This window comes from Pezoporus wallicus, unplaced genomic scaffold (genome assembly GCF_028554395.1).
Source record: "Pezoporus wallicus isolate ANWC-B61680 ecotype Strahan unplaced genomic scaffold, APGP_CSIRO_Pwel_v1 contig_7901, whole genome shotgun sequence".
Lineage (NCBI taxonomy): Eukaryota > Metazoa > Chordata > Aves > Psittaciformes > Psittacidae > Pezoporus > Pezoporus wallicus.
In genome coordinates, this window is record NW_026641041.1 from 266,448 (window position 1) to 275,330 (window position 8,883).

The window sequence follows — 8,883 nt, forward strand, 5'->3', positions numbered from 1 at the left end:
CCAGAGCTTGCACTATTATTTAAGGAGAATTAGTGTTTTCTCCACCCTCCTCTGCAGCACTCAACATTTCCTGTGAGGCTCAGCAGATAGGAACCGCCAGATAACTTCATTTTAGGCACACCAACAGCATGAACCCAGCTGTGGTTCAGAGCTTTCTCCTTGCCCTCAGTCCTTCCAGTAAGGCTTCAAGAATATCTACCCTGTGAACACTCAGCCCACATTTTATAATGAACAGTAGCACAGATATGTCAGGTAATTCAGCCTTCTCCACACCTTCACAGCCCCATGTTTATTCTGCCTAATACCTTAAAACCAGAAACACTCCTTTTGCACAACAGAAGCTGGCAGACCTGCAGCTTCTGCCTTCATTCTCTGCTCCTTCAGTCTTTGCTGCCACGGCTTCACCAAAATCACCCATCAATTTCAGCTGTCCCTTCTGCAAATGCCATCCGTATCTGTGCCCCCTCTTGTCAACACCATCACAACACCGACCTCTATCTCCTTCCTACTCCCAATGACTCTGGATTCCAGCCACCTCTTCAATAATCTCTGATGTATAATTCCCTCTTCCTCAGTCATATTAAAGCTCATTTTAAAACTACACTTAAATAAACTCTCGCTTCAGTTAGGCTGAAAACCTTCTTCCTGCTTATAGCATTAGAACCTCCGGTGGGTTTCTGGCACACCTTTAACCTGTATCTTCATATCTTTCTGAAAGGGTCGAATTCAGGGGCTTACCTCAGTACTGTAGTCCAAAGCTCATTCAATTAACACTGCATCCTCCTTGTCTACCATGCCACTGCCCCCCGCTTAGTTCTCATCCACCAACACAGCAAAAGAGGTCCATGAACATATGGGGCTGTAGCTGGTGATGCTTCTGCTCCTGGAGTCCTCTGCCCAAAAGGGACCATAGTCCCCAGGAACCACACTATGGGAACTTCTCCCACAGAGCTATGGGTCCACCTATCGATCTTGACACGCTGAAGTCCTCTTCTCTTTGCCCAAACAAGCCAACATACAGTTGGGATGCCTGACACCTAGCTTTAGAAATTCACTCTACTTCCTACCCTGTATAGATCTGCATATGGACTATTCACCCCACAGTCTCTTCACATAAGACAGGAAGAAACAGGCCTGCTGGGTTTTCAATTTCTATTATCTCCATGTAGCTGACTAAAATGGGTCAAACGCTTGGTGACCTCCAATGCCTCTTTCTCCCCACAGAGACTAGGCAGCTAATTCAGGTAGAGATGTCTGTCTGCTGTTTAGGCTTCTGAGACAAGAGGGAATAGCTCCCAAACATGGTGCCTCACCTGCCAGCAGCTAAGAGAATTCACAGACCAGCTTATGGGTCTTCATCTGCATCAAGGCACAAATGAACTAACACATGTACTGCAGAAAGAGACAAATAAACTGAGGACACCATGATCATAGAATCATAGAATGGTTCAGGTTGGAAAGACCTTAAGATCATCCAGCTCCAACCCCCTGCCATGAGCAGGGGTCTCTCACACTAGACCATGTCACACAAGGCTCTGTCCAACCTGATCTAGAACTTTGCCTAAGTATACCATTCTCTGAACTAAAACTCACTGAAACCTTTATTTTACTTTCTGTGGGGTTTGCATCTGGTCTACAAATACAGCAGAAGGGACAGTGTTAATAACTATAAACTGGCAAAACTGACATAAGCTGTATAACTGGATTTTCTAATGATGACATATGGTAATTCACCATCCTTTCCAATTTTACTAGAAAATACCTGGTAGAGAACAACCCTCCTTTGACAGGGATGGGCAGATAGAGCTGTTTTCAAGAGACCTTCTCTACCTTATTTGCTCTGAAGTTTTAGTAACAAGATCTGTAGCTGCCTTTATAAACACCCCCTCCTTGTAGAAGGGGGAGGAAGGGATGGGGGAGCTGAAAACGGGACCAGGAGGATGTACATTCTTTACTATTTCACCAATGTTATAAATCAAAACATAAATAGCAAGTGTTACTGCAAGGGTGGGAGGGGGAAACCTGGGTAAATTCATCTCTCAACATGCACACTGTCCTGCAAGACAAATGGCAGTGACTCCCACATCAGCATTTGTCTCACTGGTTTCCATAGATAAGTAGGGTACGAACTTGTCTGAATCCCATTCACAAACCAAGCCTGAACAAATCTCTACAAGCCTTAACTGCTCTTTCTGCTCTCAATGTATCAGCCCCAAAATGCCTCCACTTTCATTCAGACTGATTCTTCCCCTACCACAGCTATTCCCGACTTGTACTGCTGGTTTACCTCAGAAGAGGAGGAGGCTCCTCAGCACATAGAAACTCCACAGCAAAATCAAATGACCACATCAAAAAACTCCTCAGAAGAAAAAGCTTGGATCCAACTGAAAGCACCATCATCTGTAAGTTTAGTTTTTGAAACAAAATAGAAGTTCCTGCTCGTAACGCACTCACAGAAGTCTGGAGGAAGGTTCATTGGGATTTATGGTGCTAGATGGCTTCTCCGTTAATGGGACAGCCATCCTGTTTCTGGCTGTGGTGTTCCTGAGTATCCTTAAAGATTATTATCTGCTATTACAAAATCACAGGGTCATTACAAGTCCAAGCCGAATTAGAACATCCCTTGTGCCAAGGCAAAACCCAAAACCCCTGCATATAAGGAAAAAGTTCTTCCCTGTGAGGGTGCTGAGGCGCTGGCACAGGGTGCCCAGAGAAGCTGTGGCTGCCCCATCCCTGGCAGTGTTCAAGGCCAGGCTGGACAGAGCCTTGAGTGACATGGTCTAGTGTGAGGCATCCCTGCCACGGCAGGGGATTGGAACTGGATGATCTTAAGGTCCTTTCCAACCCAAACCATTCTGTGATTCCATGTTTCAGGAAAGTTACTCCATCCTGACGTGTGTGTTTGCAGATAATCCTGCTGCCACTTGCACTTCTCTCTTTTTTAATAAAAAATAAAGGCCACATACCTGGGCAGTTTATTTAATTACAGGTTACATTTGGCCTCTCAGACAGAAACATTTAGCTCTCAGTGAGGTTATTGCTACTGCATGTTTGGTCCCAAGGACAGAACTGGATCCAGAACTGGATCAGTGAGGACCAATAGGGACAGAGTACGTATCTATACTCTGAGAAAAACCTTACTGTTGTAAGTCCATTTGTTAGATGGATTCTTCTCCCACAAAAACCCAGAAGAACTTCACAAAACAATGAGTCAGCCAGAGCCCTCCAGCCAGCCTGCTTTGAGAATACATTCTCTTTTACCCTTGATCCCTGTGTCCCCAAGACGAGCCACATTAATTCAACACTCCCAGTAAATAGGTGTATGTATAGTGGTGCTACAGCCCACTTCTACCTGTTGGGTTTATTTGCTTTTCCAGCAAACATGTGGTGCTGTGACATATGAGGGAGGAACTGCACTTCCTGGCCTGGGGGGGTGGCTGCTTGCATGGAGATATCCAGGCATGACAACAGAAGAGGAATCTGGGTTTGACTTAGAGCTATTGTTTGGGTTGTAAGTTGCTGTACTGTTCCTGGATCTTTATAATGCCTCGTACTTATCAAGGTAAGCAACGGAGGAGTCCAGAGGAGTCTATGACCTCATCAATGACTTTTTAGGGCTGTGATTTAGTCCACAATACTTGGTCCAGACATAGGAGTGAGGAGCAGATCCATACTAGGACCAGGAAGAGCCATGTCTCTGCTGAGGTCCTGAATTTGTTATATTGCTAGGAGAAGTCATTCGTTTCATTGCCCCTTTCTGGCTACATCCCTTCCTAAGTGCAAGAGAGGATCTCCTTTATGTCCTGTGGCGGTTATGTCCTGTGACAGTCACAAGGGTCCTACTAAACCTAAAATAGGCAATTTGGTCTTGTGAAATGGAGCCAATACTGTTGGGATCAGCAGTGTGTGGGCACACATGTCCCACACTGAGTGAACCAAGATACTTCCTCTGGTCCCAAGAGTAAAAGCACATCCATCTCTTAGGTATATGTCCCTTCCTTGAAAGATCCTCATCCATCCTGTCTACAGGAGTACTTCCTATCAGATGCTATTACTCAGTTTCCATGCCAGAGCAATGCTCAAACAGGACACAACCTGACCTGGGACAGTGCTGACACTTAAATGGTCTTGCTGACTGCAGCACAGTACCTGGCCCTGTTGTTTTATTATCATAGCCAGCCAAATGGGATACACATGCTCTCAGGAGCACATCCAGTAGCTTACAAAAGCTATCAGGTGGAGCTGTGCATCCCGCACAGCAGAAAAGAGTGGGCAGCAAGTCCCAATCCCTTGCTTAGCCCCAGAGATGGTCCAGCAAGGAAAAGACCTAAACAGAAGTGAATCTCTAGTTTAAACCTTCACTCTTCTGCAATTGAGAGGAATGTACCAGCTCTCCCCAGCCCCACATCCACCTCTCACCATATACCTATCTGTCTTACACCCACCTCACTGTAACCAGTGCTGCCTTCTCAGGCTGTCTGTCCACACAGGGCTTTTCCTGCCCCAGATTGCTGTTGTGATGAGGCACACTCACATCCTCTCCCATGCTATCATCAGTGCCTGGAATAACCTTTTCAAACCAGTTTCAAGCATCATTTTCCTGCCTTTCTAAATGGCAAAGCCCTCTATTGGGCAGCAGGTGGTAAGAAAGCGGATTTTGTTGCTAAAGACAATTCTGTCCAACATGTTTGATATAAAACCACCTTTTCAACTCAAAAAAAACATTTTCTGATGAAAATGTTATGGGTTTTGCTCTAGGAAACCGAGGTGAAAAGTCTGAAATGGTTTGATTCATTCAATGTATCATAGTGTCTCACAGAAACTATACAAAAGGTTCCTCCAAATACCCACTCTTTCTGTCAAACAGGTTTATCCAAAGGGCCACATCTTCCATGAATATTATTGCCAGGGACACTGGGGATGGAGCCAACACCTTTCTGCACCATGTAGAGAGGCCATGGTGCATCCTGGCAGCGCCAGGAAGCCAATGAATGGAAAAGTGCATACCATCTCTAACTAATTTCCTGTGACACAATAATACCATTCTAAATGAAAATGGTTTTCTTGTGGACAAAAATATCTCCATTAAAGAACTAAAAACCCCTGAACATTTTCTGTGTTTTAGAAAGGAAAACACCTTTATTTCTCTCGACCTTTAAAACCAACTGACTCTGTAACCCTGAAGCTTCCAGCTTAGACTCTGATCTTCTAACATCTTACCACAGAGCTTGTCAATGCTCCCATGAAGAGCTGTGATCCTGCAATACACAAGGTCGCAAGACTTCCTCCTTCCTTCTGTCTCCTTCTTTCACCATTTCTACTTGCATATGTACCATGCTTCTGCTGCCTTTACTATAACAGTTATGTACATTGTAAACTCTTTAGGATCAACTTTATTATGCATTCATGCACTCATCCTCAGCTCCCAGTCAGGGCAGCTGTAATCATGGACAGAGTCCTCCTGCTGTCATGTTTATGCACAATTATAAGGTGCTAAGTATAGAAAGGTTTTTACATGGCATGGAAGATGTTCCAACCATCTCCTATAGGCACCTCTCTTTGATGTCACATCGAATTCTTTAACTGTTCATAGTTTTGCAACCCTGGATGAAAACTGTCTGAATTACACATCATTGTTGGTGCCTTGCCTGTGCTAGGAGATGATTTCAATGTGGTTTCATGAACTAATACATATTTCTCATGGAAAAAAAAAAGGACACTTCCTATAATTGCTTTTCCTGTTTTTCTAATTCATAAACAGTGGGGATGAGGGGCAGGGATTTTTTCTTTCTCTAAACTCAGGTTTTCACCAGACATTACTGATGAGATGCAAACACACATATAAAAGATACAGCTCCTCCATAAAGGGGCTCTTCTGCTCCCGGAGAAGTGATGTCATCATCTGATGGAACGTTGAGAAAGCCCTGGCCTTGGGTGACAGAATGAGTCAGAATGATCTTCCCTGCTGCTTTGTTTGAGGACTACACACAGCAACACTGCTCAGTGAAGCTCAGGGCCTGGTCTGGGGAGATCATGAGGTTTTTCACACTGTTCTGCTGGCTGAGATGCCTCTCTTTCTCTGCAAGCACCTCCCAGGAACTTCAGAGCTACCTTCTCCATAATCTTTATGCAAAGCATGGAGGTCTAACCCCTGTTTTAATAGCTAGGTCCAGACTGACAGACTGACAGCTTAGTGACAAAGTGCCAGTCAAACACCTATAGGTTAAACCACATGGCCATGCAGGAAAAGCACTGCAGAGGACACAGCACAAAGCTGAATCCACCCCATTCTCTCCCCATTGACCTGGCAGGGTCAGGATTCCCTATAATGGTCTCAGCATTTCACTTTCACTTCCCTGCTGAAACAGCAAGTTCAGTAGATGTAACAGAAGTCACAGGACCAATAGAATCCCACTGACAACAATACCCAGATGGCCACAGCATCCATAATGTCCCTGTTCTCACTCATTTATTAACTAGAAATGCCTTTGTCTTTAGGGTTGCTAGTTCCTATACGTATGCTGTATATTGTTGTATCTCCTGGAGATAAGTGGGACATTTGTACTTGACAGTGATAAGGAAAAGGAGATATGCTTCCTTTGAATGAATGCCAAGCAAATTAAAAGACATAATAATTGAGGCATAAGAGACATAACAACTAGAGGCAATAATAATAAAGGGCAAAGACATAATAACTGAGAAGTAATCCAGCCCAAAACGGGTCCAATGCGATGTGGAAATGACCATTCACAAAAAAGACACAGAAAAGTGCTATGTAGAGCTTATCACATGTAAATCTTAGGGCTCTTTAGTGCTCAGATAACCATCAAGAAATTCACTTGAGAGATAACTGAGCCCGACATCCGCACCACACACATGGCACTGCAGTGAGAGAGACAAGGGACGGTTATGTGAAAGCTGCACCATTTCCTTTTCATCCTGCCCTGGCTACATCCTATATAGCTGTACACTTGTTCCATTCAGCAGACACAGGAAAGGAGATGAGAAGCTGCATGGGGACTTCAGAGCAGCTTCCAGTATCTGAAGGGGGCTTACAAGGATGCTGGAATGGAACTCTTCATCAGGGACTGTAGCAATAGGACAAGGAGTGATGGGTTCAAACTGAAACAGGGAAGGTTAAGGTTAGATATAATGAAGAAATTCTTTACTGTGAGGGTGCTGAGCCGCTGGAATGGATTGCCCAGAGAAGTGGCAAATGCTCCACATCTGCCAGTGTTCAAGGCTAGGTTGGGCAGAGCTTTGGGCAACGTGACCTAGTGTGAGGCACACTTGGCCATGGCAGGGGGTGGGAACTGGATGATATTGAGGTCCTTTCCAACCCAAACCATTCTGTGACTCTGATTCTTACACATAGTTAGAACTAAAAATGCCCTATAATAGGACAGCTTAATTCTGCCCAGTGAGCTGCTCTAAAGCAATAGCATAGCTACGAGGTATGATACAAAACAGACGAGTTATTCGTTGTGAAACCAAGCTGTCCATAATTTGAAGAGCAATCTGGGTTCATTCCACACACATCATTAAAGTTAATAAACATTATCCCTGCTGCTGGATGTGACCTGGATGGCGGTGACAAATGAACAATCTCCAACAGGCTCAATGAATGCCAAACACAAACAAGCAACGATACAAAAAGCACTTCACAACTAGCTACAGAGGAGGGTTTTGCAGCTTACATTACCTTTGCTAGCATTTTCCTTCCTGCAACCAGGAGTCAGATGCTCTGGTTAGGATGCAACTGCAGGCAAACAGAGAACACCACCATGGAACAGAAACAAACAGTCCCTTGGAGGCTAGGTGTTAGTGTCCAGGCTAACACACACTGCCTTCTCCTGGTGAAGGTTTCTATGTGAGAACAGGCAGACAGCATGTGAGTAACCATGTGTGCAAGCTCTAAGTACCTGTGATCACAGGATCAAGGCTCTGGTTTGTCCTATAGATGATTTCACACACAGAGGTTTTGGACATTCATACTAATGTATTCACTTCTATTTTGAGAACAACTTTCCCAAAGTTTGGGCAAAGAACAGCACTCGGCTTACACAAATCCTGGCTTTGGCAAAAAGCAACAGCACAGTTTGCAGCCAAGTGTTTCAACTTACATCCACAAACATATGTGCAAAGAGCAGTTCCTACAGAGCAGTCCTCCTAACAAAGCCCTGAAATGTGGTTAGTACTTTACCTCCTTCTTAGGCTGCTGCAGAGCTCTTTGCAACTAAACCCTTACAATAAGAGAAGGAACCAAAAAGTTGTGATCAGAAGTTATATTCTTCAGAACAAAGTGGAAGTATGTAAGAAGTTCTTTACTGTTAGGGTGGTGAGGCACTGGAATGGGTTGCCCAGGGAGGTTGTGAATGCTCCATCCCTGGCAGTGTTCAAGGCCAGGTTGGACAGAGCCTTGGATGGCATGGTTTAGTGTGAGGTGTCCCTGCCCATGGCAGGAGGATTGGAACTGGATGATCTTAAGGTCCTTTCCAACCCAAACCGTTCTGTGATTCTATGATATACAGAGAATATCCTGGAAAAGAACCCAAGGAGGAACAATAAAAACTTCCCATGCTGAGAAGCTAAGCTGATGGGGCTCTCCATCCTGCCACTCCTCCTTCTTCATCTCTCCCTGTAAACTTTTCCTTTGAGACCCTCCACCTCTGATGCGATGCATCCACACACTGCATTAATGAGAAGCTCTGAGAATCAACCGAGTTGCTTTATTTGAAAGAAAACATACTTGCGATGGGGAAAAAACTTAGTTCCACCCTCAGTGTAATAACCCTCTGCTCATAGCTCCCCTGTGAACCTGAAAAGTTCTACCCAATGTAGCAGAGTGATGACAAAATCAGCCTGGGCACAGGGGGGTTGTTG